Here is a 21,176-nt window from a genome sequence, read left to right on the forward strand (position 1 = left end):
GAGTTTCCTTTTCTCCTCTATTTGCAACGAACCTCTCTCTCGCCTCTTCCGACCACTCTGGCTGCAGTAGAGTTCAGTTTCCACGTTCTACCGACAATCCAATTTATACGAGGGATTATTCGAGGCACCAGGGGTGGTTTCGAGGCACCCCACCCCAACGTAGTCGACGTTCTAGCCCCCATCATCCCTGCTCGAGCTTCCCCCTTCCATCGACGCTCGTTGAATCGCGATGCTCGGATCGACGAGAGCCCTACCTTCCCTCGATCGTGCTCTCTCCGGCCAAACATGGCCGATTCCAGCTTCGACTTTGGCCTCCAGCTGCGTCCAGGATTCACAGGGTCTCTTGTTTCTTCGTGCTTGCCGTCTGGAAAGAAACAGATCCAATGAGATCGTTTTTTTTTTTTCTTCGGAAGATGTCGATCTTCTACAGTTATATAGGTAATCGTGGGGGAGCGATGTTTCTTTTTCCCTCGAAATTCCTTGCAGCGAAACGGAGGAAAGTTTCGCCAGACACGAAGGTGGATAATATTTTCGTGAAAGTCACTCTCGTTTAAATTTTAATTTCCCGAAACTCGAACATAGTTTGGGAGAAGCTAATCAAAGTTTGAGCTAGAAATTCCGTACCTACGTCGAAACCACCGTAAAAAGTCGCTCGGTTTGGAATATAAATCATGCGATTTAGTAGTTACTACAACGTTTAACGTAATCAGAGTTTTCACTGATTAAGAGCTTGTTCGAATTCCGATCGGCCTCTATAGAGAAGCTCCTCGTTCAATTTCCGAAATCGCTCGAGCACGAAAGTTTGCCGGAACGAGTTCGCGAAGATCGTTGCCGTCGACCGCCATTCCCGACGTTCTCTTCGCCCCTTGGTGCTACACAGTACCCGCAAAATCGTCGTGTTCGCGCGATTTTGTTTAGATTCCTACGATATTCCCGCGGATAAATTATTTACGATGATACGCGGATGACGCGAGTTACGCTCCCTTATCGGCCATTATCCTATAAAATGTGGATGTTTATGGACTACCCGCGACGCTTACGTATATTATGACACATTGCAGAAACCTGCGCGCTTCTTTCTGCGTATTCGACGCATCCAATCTCGGTAACGCTCTCCGTTTATCGCTTTTCTACCCGAGTATCCAATCTTCAAACCTTCTAACCATGTGACGTTTTATAGACGCACCTTTGCCTGTTTTAAGCGTTCGCGATTATCATTTTTACTTCGTCCTCGAGATCCTCCGTACGTACGCACTCGGTCGAGGAAAAAATGCTCGTGGTACGTCCTCGTCGCTAACGTTTTCTCTCCTGCGGCCACACTAGATCGCAGAAATCGATATCGTTCCATCGAGGGACACATCCTGCGGCATATAGCGAGTATTCTGATCAAAACGCCGAGCACGATCTCTATGTAGATAGAAAAGACGTGGATAAGTATCGGATACGATTTCAAGGTGGCCGATCGAACTCCCGATGATTTTTTCTTGCAGCGGAGGCCAGCCAGCCAGCCAGCCAGCCACTCCCGCAGGATTCTCCAATCTGGAGGCGTGTGCAACTTACGATGGTTCGTTCGCGATATCCTTGCCGAGCTTGTATAAATAAGCGGCTCACGATGCTAAAATCCTGAGCCAGTTGAAAAAGGCCGCTCCTCCAGAGGAATTTAGTCGTATAACGTCCGCAGGATGCTCGTCGATTCCCGATTAACGCGCCGCGAAGATGCAACCCTCGGTGCACACGCGACGCCGCAATTTTATTCCAGCGATTGCTCGCCTCGGGCCACCGTCGACTTTACCACGCTTCTTCCTTTCTTTCACGCTCATGGCTATCGGCAGAATAGCGTCCTTTGTAAATACGCCTTTTTGCCAGTCTTCTCGTTACCTCGCGATATGCAGAGGAGATGAAGTCGTGCAACAGAGATATCGATCGGCCAGCTTACGGTACGAGTCTTAACTAGGTTTTTCCCCGACTTCGAAACGACCGACGTTGCGCGAGTTTCGAGTGATTTTCATTTCTTTTTGCTAAACGAGAGTTTTTCGTAATTTGATTGGCTAACTGGATATAATAAATTTACGGCGTTCTCCGGAAGTTTAAGCCTTTTCTAATATTCTAAGCTTTCCATAAATCTGAGAGATTTCTCAGATACTTGTCAACGTGTCCTCTACGTTATACCACCATTTGTTAAGTCAAACGTTTGTAACTCTGCTGGTTGGAAATAGAAATTACGAAGAGAAACATTCAGGGTGAAACTCTGCTCGTTTGCATTAAGTAAAACGTAAAACATAGTTATCTAATGTTTCCTGGTAAAAATAAATATTCATCGGAGGCAAGTTCAAGGATGAAATTTCGCTCACCTGTCTCAAATGACAGATAAAACTTAATTATCTAGCTCTATGCTTATTCGCATGCCAAGGTTATCAACATCATTAGTCATCTACCGATACATACATCGATGTAACATCAGACAACATTACCAAATAAATTTCATCGGAGGTAACTTGGTTCTATTTTTTCTTTTTCATTTGGTAGACCATCTACAGTCAATTCTCATTGAGAATTACAAGTAAATTCTTTTGGCGTGGTACTGTAACTCGGATTAGAACAGTTTATAGTACTTTTGATTCTAGTTAAACCTTATGCTTCAATCTAAAGGGTATCGTCTAAGTAACACAGATGCAAAGAAATTTCTCCAATTTTCTTCTATACGTATAACATCCTCAGGTTTGGAGGGAGGAAAAATCCTTCGGCAGACGAAAAGTGACGTTCACCGTGGTTCTAGTATGAAGGTCTGGTACAGAAGGAAAGCGCGAGCGCGCGTTATCCCAAAGAAGAGAGATACGAGGGCGGAAACGGTGGATACGGGTGGTTTCCGAGACACTTTAAAACAGGAATTTACGCGACCCGTCTCAAACGTAAACAATGGCTGAGACGCGGTGATAAATCCGCGGGGGAGCTCCATTGTAGGTTATCTAGGTCTACGAGTGACTCGTTCAGACCCGTTCCGTAGATGGGCGTTACATTCAGCAGGGCGCATACTTTCGAAGATTTACCAAGCAAATAGTGGAAAAATATACCGGTGGAAACGCGGCGGCGTGACTCAATGGCACCCGTAAAACCATTCCAGATATCTTTTTTCGCGATAACGCGGCTACGTAATGCATCGACACGTTCACCGCGGATTCGATTTTCGTTAGTCGTTAGGCCGCACACGTTTATGCTGTTTTGCGCTTTTGTGGGAAAAGATAAAAGAATGGATGATTGTGCCGGAATTTATCTGGTCTAATAAATATAACGTTACAGCGAGAACTTTAGTTTCTACGTTTCGTACACTTTCGAATATTGCGTGTTTTCGCATCTTCGATTTTCCTCTACACGCTCCATGCTCGCGAGTAATTCGTACGCAATGCTGTATCTGTATTGCAAAAAGCTTTATATCGGGAACTTGTATGCGTTTAATAAAAACAGACCGCCTATCTTTATGGATCCGATGGACTTTTACATTTATGAAAGTACAGCTGAAGAAATATCTCGTTATTTAAGATTATGCGATCTAAATTGGGATTTGTTTCGGCCAACGAATACAGAGAACAGGTAACGTACGTTATTCGGGATATGTTCTATATTTTTCTATACTATACGAGCCCTTAAATTTCCTGTAATCACAGAAACATCCACAGTCTGGATAGGAATTACCATAAAACGTTTTCTCTCAATTTCGGGTTACGTCGTACTTTTAAACCACGCACACAACCTACGAAAGTAAATGCCGATTTGAATTCACATCGTACGCGATGTGTATTAACCTCGATTCCTCGACAATCCTCTATTCCGAACGTATTGTACAATTCGTTAATTGAACAATTCGAACGGTATGTACATCCTACAGAAATATCGAACGGGTATTTCTGACTCGATGAACGAGACAAGCAACGCATTTCTGTTTTTTAATTGACGAGCAATCGCTGAGACTTTGCTGTTTCGCGAAAACTCAAGGCTGATATCGAAGGGTAAAAATAAAGGGAAAAAATGTACCTCGATCTTGCCACGAAAAATTTACAGAAATTTACAGACAAGGCAATAATTATGGCGCTGATGGGAACGCGAAGGTGGACCGAGATGCGCCTTCAGAAAGGATAAAGCAAAGACGAAGTCGAATAATACAGGGAGAAATTACAGCAACGTCACTTACCAACGACTTTTATAACCACGCTAATTATCGCGTTTTATTGGTAAACTACCGGCCGCCGGCTCGTACACGGACATTTTCCATGAAAGAGAACAAGATAACGTACGCTGTGTTCGTTTAATAATCGGCCAGTTCGAGTTCATTAGTCGTATCGTTAAAGGAATGGCGAGGCATGTCGATTATAAATGCGGATGATTTATCGGCCTCGATACGAGAGTTAATTAATTCCATGCACAGATAGCAGTCAGCGATTCCGAAACCTCCGTCGCTTTCCGTGTCACGAACTTTAGCTTATATTCGTTGCTGACTATAATCGTTAAGAAAATTACCGATTTTCCCTCTTCTTTTCCTTTATAATTTCGTTTAAAATTGAATTAAATCGTACTCTGTGGCAATGAAGTCTTTAATGAACTTCGTCGTTCGATATCACAAACGTTTGCCATTACTAAAACGTTTACGGCAATAACCAGGCAACTTTGATATTTAAATTATGCGATGGCTATAAAAATTATTCCCACGTAATCGTATTTTCTTCATCAGGCTTTACGTTTCGTTTTCACAGTATGAAATTTTTGATATTATCCACGTGAATATACGTACAGTATACAGACATACAAATACCGCGTTAGATACAATGCAATTAGTTTATTCATAAGTGAAAAAATGTTTATCGCTATAAAAATCAATCGACTATGAGTTTGCAACGCGATTCGATTGCCTGGTCGTCGCAGCGGCTCTTTTAATTATCGCTAAATTACCACACGTAATCTTCTGGAGAAAGAAACTCGTTTCGTTTACCTGAAATTTTCCGAAAATCTCGAACGTTCGTCTTGAAGCGTCGATGCTAGGAAACGGAAGGAAGTTTGCAGGCATTGGACATCGCGGTGTACTAAGAAAATGGTAGCTGACTCCATCGCGTGGCGACTCGGAACGCGAGGAACGTGCGGCGAAAGAGAAGCGGCGGCTGGAACGTTCTCGTTGGAAACGTTGCCACTCCGGCAACGATGAAAATCGCACGAAAAGGTTCGGTCGCTAGCCACGGACGTATAAATAGTACATGAGACGACGAGAACTAGCAGACTCGGCGGGAATCTCATTCGAGAGGAGCGACGACCCAGTCAACGATAGAGCGAAACTGACGTTTACAATGACGACGAATCGCTGTTAAACGGGCGTTCAGCTTTCGGCCAATTGCTTCTCATTGACACGCAATCCCTTGGTAGGACTGTCCGCTGAATGATTTAAACATGTCACTGATTAAAATAAAATCGCTAATGACGGTCATGAGTCGAAGTATAGATCATACTTGTAACGTACATCGGCGAGGTGTTCGTAGTGTCGTTAACTCGTTCACGAGGACCCCGTGAGAGGAATTTCTTTTCGTCCAAGTGTCTGTGTCGATCTGTGTCGATTCTAGATTCGTACTTCGCAAGCGGTATCTGCGTATATTCGTCCGTTGAACGTTCCATGACGTACGAAAATTCGCCGAGTGTTCAAAATCGTCTTGCACTTTCCCACTGTGTAATATCGTTAGAAAAGTTTCATAAGTTACTGGTGCTAATAAATCCTCTTGCATAGCGACGGAACTAGTAAGAGAAATAAAATTGCCTACGAGCAAATCGCGGGAATTACCAAGCAGCTGTAACATTACAAAATCGTAAAAATATCGTGCAACCAGAGTTTTTAACCTACAACTTGTCGGTTCGCTGAAATTTTCAGTCGCTGAAGTATCGCACGAGAGAGTGGCGACGAGGGTTTTAGCTGTAAATCGCTTGTGAAATCGATTACTACGTATCCTAGCTCGCACAAACAAATTCGTACACGTTCGCGTTCGTAATCGTAAAGCGTCGTAAAGAGCGGAGCGACGAAACGGTATCGAAACAATCTTTTATCCGGCTCGATGCCGATATCCGGAAATTCCTTTTCACGACTCCATTCCAGTCGCTATTCATCGTTCCTAAATCGTAATTTAAACTCTTCTATTCGGTTAAGCCGGCTATAAAGTTACCTAGCCGGCAGATCGATACCGAAGTCGGTGAAATCCTTCGAAACGAGGTGGATCTGGTCTGACAAGCAGCGGGTCGCGATTAAACGAGACTGCACCCCTTTCCCGGCCGTGTAACGAGTCCACCAGCTAATTACAGGCGAGGTTACAGCCTCGTTTTCGCGCAATCAAGGGTCCCTGGTTACGTTATTATTTAACCGCCGGAGTCGATTGGCCGTCGCTCTCCGCGAAACCGCGAGGATCGCTCGGAATTACGCGGTCAGTGTGCCTTTCGTGGCGCTGTGATATAATAGGAAACGGCTTAAATAAATTATAGCACGGGTCACGATAAAACGCCTTTAATTTATTTTAACGACGCCATATAACCTGCCCGTATAAATTTCGTCTCGAGGATGCCGCTTCCTGCCAGCGCCTTCTCTTCCCGCGCCGCCGCCCGATCGAATAACAATCATCGCCGATTTATTCTCCGGCTCTACGAGTTGCTAATTACCGTACGACGGCCGTCGTTCGATATCGCGACCAGCTACTTTATAGCTTTGCTGATTCGCTGCGATGTCTTTCTTCGAATCGTCGAAAGCGATTCGAGCGAAGAGACGCTCCGTCGGTCGCGGCGACGACGGTCTTTTCATCTTTCGAAGGTTCCTCGTTCTCCTCGATTTCCAATTCGCGTCGACTTTTGCGTGCGAATGGGAAATCGGGTAAAACAACGAGGCAGATTTTGGCGGAAGTATCGATGACGATGGTTTGGAGAAGGTAGAGAAGCGCGTTCGAAGAGAAGAGGAAACGGCGACGGCTTGCGTCGATGAGATTTTGTCGCGGAAATAAATAAGAGTTGGTGAGAAATGCGCGATGTTAATTATCGTTAACACGAGCGGTAGGCGGTCTATGGAAAATTAATCCCCAATTATCACACCTTTTTCTCGTCGCGAATTCACGACGAGAAATCCAATTAACCATTGCCATTCCGATCGATAGACTGCACTTTATGCATTCGATATGCAACTTACGGGCACAGGAACGCGTGGAACGTAAAATAAAATAGCCAAAATGTAACATCCACCTGTTGCAATAATTAGTTGATAAAACAAGTCTTCTCTGGCGTTCCATTTCTCCAAGCATATTTTCGCAAAGATACGAATTTGTCACCAATCTGTGTATGCTGATCACTGATCACGATGCACTACGATGTCTACGAGTCGCACTCGCGATGGAAAGAGTGGAGAAAAGCTCGCGTTCAACCGAAGATTCGGAACAAACTGAAGAGTATTAGGAAAGAGGAAGCGAGTATCCGCGAGGGAAAGTAAGAAATTTGACATTTCGTCTAAAAAGATACCTAGGTGGGACGTCGAGCGCGACGATGGAAAGGGTTCGCTCGGAAGAAAAGGGAACCCTTTCCCGTGACATTTTTACAGCGCAGTAAATAAGCAACTTTCTCCTAACCCTTTTCAAGCGAGTCGCGCATCCGCTAGCGCGAACTTTCACTTCTCTCGTGCTGTGTTTTTTTTTTTTTTTACACCCCCGTGTGCCGAATCTCACGAGAACGGTTCACCCTTCTGTCGAGGCAGAACGCGAGGGAACGAAACGAAAAATATCGTGATGTTTCCAAAGATCGTCGGATTTTACGAGACAGCGTAACGAAAGAATTTGTTGTTCCGCGTGACTCATCGCAGCGGTTCGTTGAAAATGGCTCGAAGCTCTTGACGAAGCTTCTTTATCCTAAAATTAAACGTTACGGCGAAATAATAGCCGAGCGTGTTCGCCCTCGAAACTAGAAGAATTCGCGACTATGTTTAAAATCGACGTTGCAACCGTATCGTTTTTGTTGCAGATTACTGGTGCACGGCTGGGCCGTCGGACTTCGTCCATGCGGAGGTAAGAAATAACCCACGATTAAACATTTTTGATTATTGTTTCAACGATCGTTACCTTCGCCGTACAATACGACAGTGTCACAGTTTGTGCGAGTTTCCGTTAACCCTTTCACGCTCCACGTTGCGTAACAACCTTGTGCTTTATGCTATGCTCGCGGTGGTTGCGTGTTCCGTCGTTCTTACGAACGAAACATCCAAAAAGACTCAAATGCACGCGTACTCGGAATTTGTTTATTTCATCGCTCGGACGCACGATCGTCGGAGCGCGTTATCCTCTGTAACTACAGCCTCAAAGATGAAAACTAGCTGTAACTTTAGCGCGCTATGTCTTGCTTGGAAAAACAGTGCTAGAAGGTGTTTGATGCGAAAGCGTTTGATCCTGAAAGGGTTGACGATCGTTCGACAGACTTTTCATAATAATCGATGGCATGGATTATTGAGAATACAAGGGTACGAGAAGGGAAATGCTTGGCTTACAAAGCGAAACGTAGAAACGACTACGTATATCGTAGGGAAGGAGGTCCGGCACCACGTTCAAAGGATTTTCGTATGACTTCTCGAGCGTTTTAAAATCGTCGTTCGATATTCGAAAAACAGCGTGTAACGGTAGTCGGGAAAAATATATGAAAACGCGCAACGAGAAACGAGCTTCTTTGTAGCCAGTATCTTAATTCTTAAAATATCCTGGCTGTCGGTTGGCATACGAAGGTCCGTGAAACACGTAATATACAACTTCCTTAAAAGGCAGTTCGTAATAGGTATTCCGCAAAGTACAACGTCATTATAAATTCACGTTTACGTTGGGTATCCCAGCCTCGACGTCGGCGCAGAGTTCGGAAACAGGCATCGAGAACGCGGCACTTTACACTTCGCGACACTCCCTACGCCGTTAATTCGTTACTTTACTTTACCCTTTACGGCGGGTAGTCACGATTTTCTCGCTGATTTATAATAACCGATATCGCGAACGGCCATTCGTATTCGAAAACGAGCCAACGCTCTTCTTATCTCCCTCCCCTTCTTCTCTGTTTTTCTTTTTCGCTTCTCTCGCGCCTCTGCTCGCTCGCTTCTTCGACGAACGAAATTTTTTCCCCCGATCGGAAAGCCAGAAGATGACCATTCGGAGCAACACGCGCACCGATTTTACGGCTAACGAAAACTGAGAGAACGTAGACGAAGATTAGAACGAGATAGGATCGTTCGAATCAGCCGAGCTTCACCGTCTGAAAGTTCGATCTCCAATATCGCACAGAATAATCAGGCTCGTTGTATATTTTGAGACGGTGTTAGTCTCTAACGTAATAACGAAGGAATGAGAAGATATTGCGCGCTTTAGGTTCGCGAAAAAGCATCAAAAAACCGAAAGACAATTGGTAAAAGAAGAAACTGGTAGAAAGCGGAATTTTTGGCTTCCAAGCAGCTCGACTTCGCTCGAAAGTGACGATATTAATGGAACGAAGCTTCTAATTTTTGCCGAGTCGCGTAATTGAGGATGTTTCTTCTTTAAGAAAGTTTTCCATTTGAGAGAAGAAATTGTCGAGAAACTGAAAACATAAGGAAGTATTTATACGCTGAGAATTCTCGTTCGTGGGAAATTTTCAACGTGTACGGTTAAAAATATGTTTTCCTCTGGATTGCCGCGTCGATGACGAGACACGAAACTATCCGACGATAAGTGTCTGCCCTAAATATTTGTAGAGTACGTACTAGATCCAAGAACTCGAATAGAAGGCACGATGATCTATGTCACAGCGTCGTTTACGCATAGCGCGCGGTAGCTTTCAAGGATAAACAACGTTGAACAAGATTTACAGCGTTGTATGAATACGATGTCTTTGATGATAGCGCGTATAGATGTTCGATGAGTTACAACGCGTGCGAAATTTCACGAGCGTTTCTACATTTTGATAGTTCGATAGATTTCGAGGAAGCGTTAAAAAATGATTTACGCGGATATTTTAATAGTTTTGAAACTAAAACGTTGTATATTCCAACTGAACTTTTTACGACACTGAAACTTTGTATTCGAGACACATTGAAACGTCACGTGGAATAATTTAAAGAGCGATAAGACAATTAATCACTTTTATGAACGGATCCAACACGAGTACGACCGTAAAATTATTCCAGGGCATGCGAATGGAGACGAGTAAGTAAATAAGTAGGTGTCAATGAGGACAGATAGACTCCATTAATTTCTACATTAATTTCACGCGCTGGCATAACATTCCTCTGGCCATTTAATACGGAATAAGCTTCTCTCTCGTCGCACATTAATCTCATTGCGTATTATTCTACATGCCCCTGCAACGTTCTTGGTACTCGTATTTTACAACCAACGAGTTTCTCCTTAACAGCTTGTTCTACAAACATACTACTAAGGAAAATCTCTCCCAAGTATAGCAAAGAAGCGGCGTGTGTGTATATAAATAGCTTGGAAGAAATGCAAGTGGAGAGAAGTGGTCGTTTCCTCCACGAAGAGGCCATTGATCATACAAAATCTACGAGTCGTTGGATTGCACAACGTTGACCTTTGGTCGATCTTCAACCCCTACGGCTAACCGCATATCTCTATGGATAGTAAAATGCACGATAAGTCAGCAACCTATCGGGTCAAGCTGTAGAAGACCGTCGTCGACTCGAATTTCAGATTGGAGAGAACAAGGCTGATAACTGAGGGGAAAAACTGGAACAGGCGTTTGATGGCGTCGGGCCAACGATCCTATGGTGCCTGGAACGCGTTTCAGCTTGCGAACTGAACGTTCGTCGCGTTGCGAACCTTCGCGTCAGTCAGGGGACGCAATTAGTCGCGATGCGCGGCTCGCATGTAAACAACACGGCAGCATAGAGTTCGTTTGCATTATTCGCGGCGCGGTATCGTCGGAGCTTGGTTCGATAGGAAAGCGCAAAGAGGAGAGAGGACAACGGGGCTCTTGTATCCCGCAGCATCCCATGATGGCTGACAACGACGCCCACCCCACTCCGCCTCCAATTTCTGGTCCAGCTCGCTCTTTCCCCTCTGCCAGGTCCAGAAGGATCAGCCTGGCCTAACCTAACCCTTACTTAAGCTCCCTTTCGCGGCCATATTGGCCCGAGGGTTGGGCCACCAAAAGAGACGACGACTCATTGGCCGGGAAGAGAGGGATCTCGCCCAGTTTCCTTCTCTCCTGCTGTCCCTCTTTCTCTCGCTTCCTGTCCGACTTCAGCCCCTCTTTGTCCCTCGTTCGTTTCGCCGTAAGCCTCTCTCTCTTCAACTTCTTCTTCTTCAGCAGCATCTTCGTCCTCCTCGTTCGAAATTCCAGGTCTCCCTGTTGGTGTTGCTCGTACACGAAGCGAGGCGGTCGGGGCTCGTTGAACTTTAGCAAGTCGCTTTCCCAGGTCGCTGTTGAAATTTCAGCTTTTCTCTCCAGGACTTCAGGATATGCGTTCTTTTTTCTCTTCGCTCTCTTCTTCCAGAGATGCGGTTTTTCCCAAGTTTTTTCGGCTGCCGAGTTACATCCAGTCGTTCGAGTGGCTACAAGTCTCGCAGACGTTCGTCCTCCCTTCGGCCCTGTTTTTATCGCTGTTTCCCGTCCGTCCCTTATCGGTGGTACATCGAGCGCGCGAGTAAATTTTTCAAAGTTCCACCGGAATTTCCAGCGCCCGTCCGGCGACCCTCTTCCTTCGCTCTCTGTCGTCGATCGTTTCATCGGGACGATGTAAAACGGAAAAAAAGAGGAAACAGGGGGACGGCGGGAGGAGGCAAAAAGAAGGAAAAGTCGCAACGAGACTTTCGAGAATGCATAATTCGAGGCCGTGTCCCTGGACAGACGGTTCGAGTGAGTTCAATGATCTAGATGCGCCGCGTCCGTGACGCAAGGTCTGCATACGCGATCACGATGGCGAACATAATCGCGGCTCCAAAACCGTGCCTCCTGCCCGCGAGCTTCCCATTCGACACGGTGGCCGCTGCTTCGACGAGCCGAACTCTACGCGCCCCTATAATTTCCGGGAAATTACAGGAGTCTTTAGGCCAGAAAGCGAATGAAAAATTCACGAGACTGTTATAATTATTCGTCGGCTATTTATTAGGTTGTCGGAGAAGTGTCTTTCTTTTACAGACACGTCTTTCACGACGATGCAACTTTGTACAAACGCGAAACCTAATATCTGTCGAACGTTGCGATCTATATTTTCATAGAACAAAATTCGATAAAATAATATAAAACGAAAGAAACTTTCCGGACCACCTAATACGTTGATATCCGATGAAAAGCTGAACGTCTCTCTTAAGGAAAGATCGCTAATCGTATATAAAATCTCTTTCACCTGAACGTCTTTCAACATCTTTTCTTTATGTCTTTTCACGAATACCGGGAAGGTCCTTTCTTTTTGTTTCGCAACAGATTGAAAAAAGTTACCAATATTTAAAGACCTTGTTATACGTACACGAAGACGGTTAATTGAGCTACACGCAAGCCAGACTATCTGTAAGTGACTCAATCAAGATGATAATCGTACGATCTGCGAAAAAGTTAAACGTTATTCGTATATTCGTACATCGAACTGAAATACTCTTCGGAAAGTGGAGTTAATCAGTTTGTCTTCGGAATGGGTAGATTAGCTGGTAATTCGAAGGCGATTACAAGTCAACGAGGATACAAACCTGATGGCAGGTAAGCGAGTACAAGTACTTCGATAACCGTGCAAATCCTCGTCGAGTTTTTTTACAAGGCTCCATAAACCGATTAACTTCCCGTTAACGTTCCTCCACGACGACGTAATAAAACCAAAAAAAAAAAAACAAACAAACAAACGAAAAATAACACAAGAGATCACCGTTAAAGTTCGACTGTAACACGCAGCCGATCGCAAGGCAAAATGAACCGAAAGCCGACTGTCGCTGCTATGTTTTTCCAGAAAAAAAAAGAAAGCGAAACTCCGTCCCTGCCATTATCCGGTCAACCCTTGCTTCACTTTCGAATTTTTAGCATTTTTATTGCCCAGGCTACTTTCACCAACCCTTTTGCCGATTGCAGACAACTCGGCCTGTCTTCAACCCTTTTTACGAGTGGCTTTAAAAGAGAAAGTTGTACCTTCGAGACCCAGGAGAAGGAATTACCCCGTTTGTGTGAAGAGGGGAGGGGGCATTAAAGGGGCAAGTAATTCTCCAGACCGGATGACTTACACCTTGTTTGTTTCGGTCGAGGTTTATTGGCAAACTTCATACGCCCCGACCTCGTAAACGATTTTATTTCGCGTGCGGCGTACGCGAATCGTTGCGCGAATTCGGTCCGCGGACGTGAATATCTGGCCCGATTCCACTGTTATTTGTTTTTCCTTAAAGCCAGTTTAGAAGCGTTTTACTAGGCGATACGGCCAGGTCAGCACGCACGCTGTCGATCGACTAGAAACAAGTCGCGACTTTTCTTCTTCCTCGCGGTGGATCGTAACACGGTAACATTGCATTTATCGGAAACTGTCGGGTGGACAAACAGTTTGTACAATTGGAATTCGTATAACAATAGATCGCGAAAAGGCCTGGTTCGCTAATTTTTCTAATTGATTTTGTCGTTTATCTGATTTCTCGTTCGCGTGATAGAAACTCACGTTCGGATGGATGAAATTGAACCAACGAAAGTTAATCGGACATCGACTGAAATTTCATTCGAATAAATCGAATTGTACTATGCGTATAAGTACGAATAATAATTACATTACGTGGAAGAAGAATTAATGATATGTGTATAACGCGTTATTGCATTTATTTCCTTTGAATTACATGCGTGGAGAAAACAGACCGAAAGATAGGATTGGTAAACGCGACGATTCCACTCGCATGTGGTGATATAATACTTGTCGCGAGAAATATAATTACATACTTGTTTGCTAATTGGTATGCATAGAATCATTTGAAACCGATAGAAAATCGTCGAGCATCTCTTAAAGCGCAGAAATAATATTCGAATAAATGGAATATGACGTGAAACTGTTTATAGCAATGCGTATGTCTGTGTAATTAAATGATCAACGTATCAGGTATTGAGATACGGTGTTTTAACATTCATTCATATTTTACTTTCATTCGTTATATTATTTAATTAAAGATTCGATGTCGATTGAAATTCTAAGCGACTACCTCAATAGTATATTTTAAGAGTCCATCGTACTAATTTTAGTTTTCGGATTGCGTTTAAGTATCTCCTAACATCGAAAGAAGACAGAATTTAGAACTGCTGTACTTAGACTGTAACGTTATTGCTTCAAATTACGTTCTATGACTAAATTAACGCGAATTCTTTTCGTTTCGAAACGATTTTAATCACGATCGATAATTAAGAACGAATCGAATCGAACGACTAACAAAATATAATCACGCGAGATAGAAAGATAGTTTCCTAAGTCACGCTGGACTTGTCGATCTCGCGTTTAATCTTCGTCGAATCGTACAACTGGAAAAAAGATGATAAAACCTCTCTAATTCGCGCAGACACTCGCTAATAATCGTTACGACAATTATTTTAACATAATACCAAACGTAGCGATATTTATTGATTCAATTTCAAACAATCTACAAGCTTCAAGTGTTGATTTCATCGAACAGTTTCCATTTTTCTAATTTTCCGCTCCTACGACTAATTCTCTTATCTTAAAGTACTTCGCTGAAATACAAAACATCTGCGATCGTCTATAAAGCCAACTATTTATGCATCACAATCTCGTCTCTTCTAAATTCTTCGTCGCCTGATTATAACCTGATACGAATTCTACAAGTTTCCTCGCAGAGACATAATCGATTTATTATTTAATCGTCGAGATGCGTACACAAGAAAGCGCGAAGAAGCTACGAAACGTAGTTAACTTCGATTTACGCACGGGCAGAGTTCCGTTACACGAGTGGCTCGGTTGTACAGGTACATAATAGAAACTACTAGCTATCGCATGATAATCCGCTTAAGGTGAATTTACGGGTGGATATCAGCAGCGGAGTCCATGATGGCGTCCATCGAAGTTCGGTGTAGCCTCCTGTTACGTATACTGAAGGTATACCGGACAGAAATACACTCAGGATACATTCAGTATACGTACAGGGGGTTTCACATTCCTCGTCGAGGTGCAGGCCTGGTTATTACTCTTCAAGGACGTGTCTTGACGTTTCAAGAACCCATCTACCGCAGGATACGATTCTTGATGCTTCGAAGACGATCATCGACTTCGTGTCATTGATGTACGACGATCGTTTGCCGATGAGCGCAGGTAAGAGAGTTTCCGAAGTTTATCGCGAAGAATTCGCTGGAGACAGAGGTAAGACAACGATAACGTTTCTTTCGTCCGCAACTTGCCAAAGGTTTGTTTTCTTGAATCTATCGGAACAACGTCGGTCCGGCGTTGGACGATTCCAGAGGCGTGATCGAAACCTGAAAAAGAAAGATATAGCGTCAGTTGTTTTATTTAAAAGATACCGATCCGATGGAACGGAAGAATCGGGCAGAAAAATACAAGATCGATATATTCGTATTGAAAGTATGGGAAAACAACGTCTAAAGATGGTAGAACGAAAGGTGAGAAAATCCAGAAGTACTCGATGACCCGTTCTGCCGCCACGTCAGTCCGGTTGCCTGCTCCTCGGGCACTCGGTGGAAACGTCCCTTGAAATTCACCGTCACAACTTGCTCGATATTCGTGCACGATATTCCTCACGATCCTACGCACAAGATTGTCATCGACATGAGTGAATCCGAAAACCTCGGAACCTTTACCTTTATACCAACCTTTCGATCGACGAACACCTTCCAGTCCTTTTTGCCTGCCAATTTTCAAGACGGCTTGCGAAAGGTTGCTCGAAAGGTGACATCCATCGAATCGCGTACAACACGTCAACGGAAAACAATACGATGACACGGCTCGTGTCATTCACAGGAAGCGATCGGTTTGTGCCTCGAGGCCGCGAGAATGACAGCTCGGCTCGGTCTACGTGCGACGAGTGACGTTCACGGTGCGCGACTCGTGGCCACGAGCCACACAGCGGAACAGAGACGACGCACCGAAGAGAAAGGAGAAAAGCGAGCCTCGAAGAACGCAGAAAGAAGGAACGAACGGATACGGCGTTGCGTCTGGTCGGTTTCGGCGACGAGGTGGTACGACCCGTGGCAAACGATAGGTTGCAAGATGGAAAATCAGAGGGAAAGAAACACGACGGTGCGGAGAGGTTTCGAGGAAGGACGGCGAGGATACGCGAATCCTTCGAAGGACGAGCGCGAAGTGCAGGCGAATTCGAAAACCGGTCAGTTTCGAGACAACCGTGGCGCGTCTGACGGACGACTGTCGGGCGTCTGGTGGCGTCGCGACGCTCCGAGGGCAGCGCGTCACTCGCGGCGCGATAACGAAAGTTCTCTCCCTTGCTGCTCCTGAGCTTGCTCCCTTTCCCTCCTCCCTTCTCTCTCGCTCCGCCGTGCACCGTCTCTCTCGCTCGCGCACTCTCCGTTTCCCTGCCCCTCTATCTCGCCCTCTGTCCTCCGGTTATCTTCGTCTAGCTTCGTCCCGTTGTTCCTTGGAGAAACGCAGCGCGAGGACAGCGAAAGAAGACCACCACGATCTTCCGGTGACGTTGGCTGAGAACGTCGCACGGAGAGAGAGAAAAGAGTCGGTCGAGCTTGCGACGCCGACGCCATGCGGCGTCGCTCTGCGCCCGGCTGCGCCTAGGGACGTTGACGCCTTACTTGTGTGCGTTTTCACCACTGCGCACACCGATGCACGTACTCTTCGGCTACACCGACGGGGTACATAAAGACGGGGTGGATATAGGGGCGCCCGGGAGGGGCGGCTCCTGATAACGCGCAGGGTCGACCAACCCTTCTCTCTCCTTTTCGCTCTCGCTCGCTCTACCTTCCTCCCTCCCTCTCTCCTTTGCATCGCTGCTGTCTCCTTTCCTCTTACCACCCTTCTTTCTCGCTCTTCGAAACTCGCTCTTCGTCGCTCTAACCGAGCAGCCAAGTGGATGCACCTTTCTCCGTTCCTCCCATTGGTCGTTCTATTCCATTTGTTTCGCTTCTTTCTCCCACCTAGCGGTCGGTCTTCCTCAGGGTCGACCCACCCCTCTCTCCCAGCACCTTCCTCCCACGATCTACCTGTCTGGCGCGTTTATCGCGTCTCTTTCTCTCGCGAACGCGATGCAGCTCGCTTCGTTGCCCAAGAACGGAATCGAATAACACCTATCCGACTGTCCCTTTCCCTGCAACGCGGCCTTCTCTCAACCCGGCAGGATCAACCTATCCCTCTCCGTAGTTCGTCCTCGTCTGCTCGTTATCCTGCTCCTTCGTGCACCGTGTTTCACCCATATTTTCCTCGTTCCTCTCGCTGGCCAGTTCGAGCAGCTTCGCCCTTCCTACCACGCGACTCCGCGTCGATTTGATTTCGCCGCGTCTGTGTGCGATATCGCCCCGGCACAAGCCTCCCCTCCATGCCAGGATCGGCATATAGACCGAGCTTCGTGCTACCCCTGGGCAGAGCGTTGCGTAGCCTGGCGCCACCAGCCGGCTTTCACCTCCAAACACCTCGCTGCCGGCACCTCGCGTTTTTATTACGTTTTGTCTGGTGAAAAACGCTGCGCGAATCGGTCTGCCCTTGGCTCGCCATCCGCTGTTGTCTCACGGCATCCTCTCAGCCATCTCGTTCCTATTGCGATCGACTGAAGTCACCTTTGGCAACTTCGTTAGTCGATATGCGATCTTCCTCGTGGAACACGAGAAACACCCGATGCAACTGTCCGCTGGTATCTTCTTCCGGCTTCGACACGTATCTGTGAACATTAAATAAATTCGTTAAAACGTCAGTTGCGTTAGGATAATACTTTAGGAAGCAGGAGGAAGCAATCTCCTTTGGGGGCGATCTTTCCTTGGCTGAGTTAGAGTAGAGTGGTACGTCAGGGGTTGCCGAAGTATAATTTATGTTACGCTGGTATTTTCGTTGGTCCATCTCGCGTTATCTGTGTGCCGACAGTGCATATTTTTAACGCGATAAGACCGTGGACGAGACACTTTGCGGGGGTTGAACGATGGATCTTCCGAGAGAATTATGTAACAGAGTCTTTGAACGAGACGCGTCTGGATAGCGTTGGAAATTTATTGGTTACGAAGGAATTTAGATGAAAAAGGGATTTGGCCGCGCACTGAGGACGCGCTGACAAACGACGGGCCGTTACATCGCAGATAAAATTCCACGAGATTAGAATGCCCGTTAGGTTAGAAGATATCCGGAACGTCTGCCGTAAATATAGCGGAGAAGTGTCTGGCCGCTAATTAAATGCTCGAATGGTCGCATTATCTCCATCGAGTAACCCAGTCAACCCCAAATCTTAATTTCCTGCGTACGTGTAATTTCGTGAAAATCGTGATTTAACGCCGGAATTACTTAATTTTTAATTTAAGTCGTACTTTCCCCTAACGATCGAAGAGCTCGTTCGTTCCCTTTTAACGAGAGCAAGATGTTCGAACATCCTCTTTCGTATCCTTCGTTAGATTCCGCGGACTTTGACGAAGTTGGATTATTGAACTTCATCCGGGTTACCTTGTTAGCTGCTGCCATCTGTGGCGTGTGCACCACACCATTCGTTCGGTTCTTGACGATCCTTTTGCAAGTATATTTAGCGATCAGCCGCCTTCTGCAAAGGCTACATCGTCGTCGAGCTCGGTCACGCTACTCTAACGTTGCTCGCTTACTAGAACCGGACTGAAATTTTAACCGAGACTGAACTCAAGAGATTCGACGACCTCCAACGAAATTCTATTATCCCTGTAAATATTTTCTTGAGAGAAACAGTGCTCGAAGAGTAATTCGGATAAATAGCCGTCGTTCAATGGGTTTTCAAGATTCAACGACTTTCAAGCCTTATTTTATGGAGGGTTAATAATAAAAAAGTAAAAAAGGAAACGTTCTTTTTGTAGATAATTGTTCGCAGGTATAGCTCTACCTGACACTCTCAAACACAGAAATGACTTGGACCTTGGACCTACGCGATCGAAAAAAGTATCCTTTCGCTGGATAAAAAATACTCAGGTAGTTCGGGTAACCCTGTTTCCTCCGATATCTCTTCACTTATAAAATGTCCCCTTAATATATTTACGGAAATCCTATCTATTCAAGACGTCTATACACTTGGTATCCAATGACTGCCACGGACACACTGTATAATACGGACACACTCTTACTTGTATTACATGTTCCGTGGTTATTAATTTATAGACTTTGAATTATTTAATTAATAGACTGTGAATGTTACGTGTATTTCTGAGAAACTTGAATGTACGAAACGTGTAAAATATTCGTAGTACAGAAAAATGTAGACAGTGTTGACGGTAAATAAATCACCCGATAGCGATTCGAGTAATCGAGTAATTCAAGAAGCCGATGTCTAATGTTTTCGAAATCGAGTGCTCTTCGGTCTGCTGAGAAACATTCTTTTTAGCGATCGCTAATATCGATAGATGGTAATCTCTATAGATAGAAGTTTAGTGCGAAGAAATTGAACGAATTACATTCGGTAAAACATGGATTTGCACGAACATCTAAACATCTGAACATCTAAACCATCGAGTTCTCACGACGCTTCTCTTCCATTAGGAGACTTTCGCGAATGAGAATCCTCGATTTTTCGGATAATTTATTCGATCGATCGTCTTTTACGAGTCATCTCGCGCAAATGGCCATCGAGAGAGTCGCGTCTCCACTCTCTCTCGAGAGAGAGAGAGAAGAGAGACTGGAAGTGGAAGCCACGCGTCTACCGTTGCACCCACGGGACCCTGCGAAAGCCAGTGGATTCCCGCGGGACTAGACGGAGTCACGAGATCCAGGCTAAAATCGGGGGCAATAATTTGCCACGCACCGCTCGGTAAACCATCGTAAAACTGGAGAAAAAAGGGGGCGAAATGGCGACACGGCGCGCTGGAGGCTGCACGGGGAAATAATGGCCGATGGTCTGTGCGGTACACCGGAGAATGGCTTTTGGTAATTATAATAATGATCGCGAAGGCACGGCGCTTGGTTAACTGCACGACTGTACACGTTTGCTAATTAGATTTTGCTAGCGATGGGCATCGTATCGTAGATTTCATCGACGAGCACCGTGAAAAAAAATATACGTTGTTAAAGTAAATGTTTCATGGTGGATTAATTCGAAATATACGAGAAGCGTGAAAGATATACTGGCGGATTGTTACATTTAACGAGGAATTAATTTAAAAAATATGGCCAACCTGGCAGAAATATTGTCAGAATGTAACGTTAAATTTATAACGGCCGTTTGTAGCGCACCTGCTTATGACGTGCGAATTTATATCGACTCAAGTACTGCGAGAACGTAAAACATTGATAGTCATGACTCGACATTCGTACGAATCGGGCTGATTTATCGTGATTATAAAATTAGGATATTTAACAATTTATTTCCAACCTGTGTCACTTGTCTCGTACCCTCTTAGTTTCGCTATTGTGTCAACGCCTTAAGGAAGCAGTGCTTGTGTTTATCGAGTTGCCGATGCACCTTTTCAACGCGAATTTCCCAGCCGCGGTTTCGTGTTTACGAGAAACTAATCGCACAAAAGTGTTAATCCCGTCGTTTAGGAAACGATCGGTGTAGCGCCCCGTAATATCTAGACCGTTTAGGAATTTGTAATCATCGAGTGCGCGATAAAAATGTTTATATACGTGTTAATTTATTATAAGCGTGGAAAAAGAGAAAAATTATTCGGCCGTAAATGTTGTTCGTGTACGATTAAAATAAAAGCATAAAAAGACATTTGCTTCCGCTAACGAATCGACATGTTTCTCGGATGCATCCCGAATTAATTGCACGAACGCGATTCGTTTTCTGCATGCTTGGCGCGTAGCGTCGATAAATTTATTCGCGCAACGCTCGCTGGATGCGAACGCTCTCAGAAAATCCCTATGCCGCGAGTAAAACGAAGGAAACTGGTTTTACTATGAGTCATGGCTTGAATTACGACGCATCCGGGTGACTGAGAATTTTTATGATATTACGATTCTCGTGCTAACTCTTTGTGCAAATTAGTATATAACGAGCCATTCTCGAGATAAACAGTTTAAATACACCGCGAATAGACTCGTCCGATGAAAACAACCA

At 45.2% G+C, this 21,176-nt stretch overlaps 2 long non-coding RNA genes across 2 annotated transcripts in view; both read right to left on the bottom strand.

Moving 5' to 3' along the window:
• Window positions 1-15,134: 15,134 nt before the first annotated feature.
• Window positions 15,135-16,939, bottom strand: LOC138189081 (uncharacterized). Its single transcript, XR_011175867.1, has 3 exons — window positions 15,811-16,939; window positions 15,621-15,743; window positions 15,135-15,456 (listed from the first exon to the last, which is right to left on the bottom strand). It is a non-coding gene; the product is annotated as an uncharacterized LOC138189081 (long non-coding RNA).
• Window positions 16,940-17,011: 72 nt separating this feature from the next.
• LOC138189054 (uncharacterized) overlaps window positions 17,012-21,176 on the bottom strand; it is a 57,849-nt gene continuing 53,684 nt past the window's right edge. Inside the window, exon 3 of the long non-coding RNA XR_011175840.1 lies at window positions 17,012-17,837. This is a non-coding gene — a long non-coding RNA (uncharacterized LOC138189054). The remainder of the gene's footprint in view (window positions 17,838-21,176) is intronic.

Source organism: Bombus flavifrons, chromosome 18, assembly GCF_040668555.2.
Source record: "Bombus flavifrons isolate JBK064 chromosome 18, iyBomFlav1_principal, whole genome shotgun sequence".
Lineage (NCBI taxonomy): Eukaryota > Metazoa > Arthropoda > Insecta > Hymenoptera > Apidae > Bombus > Bombus flavifrons.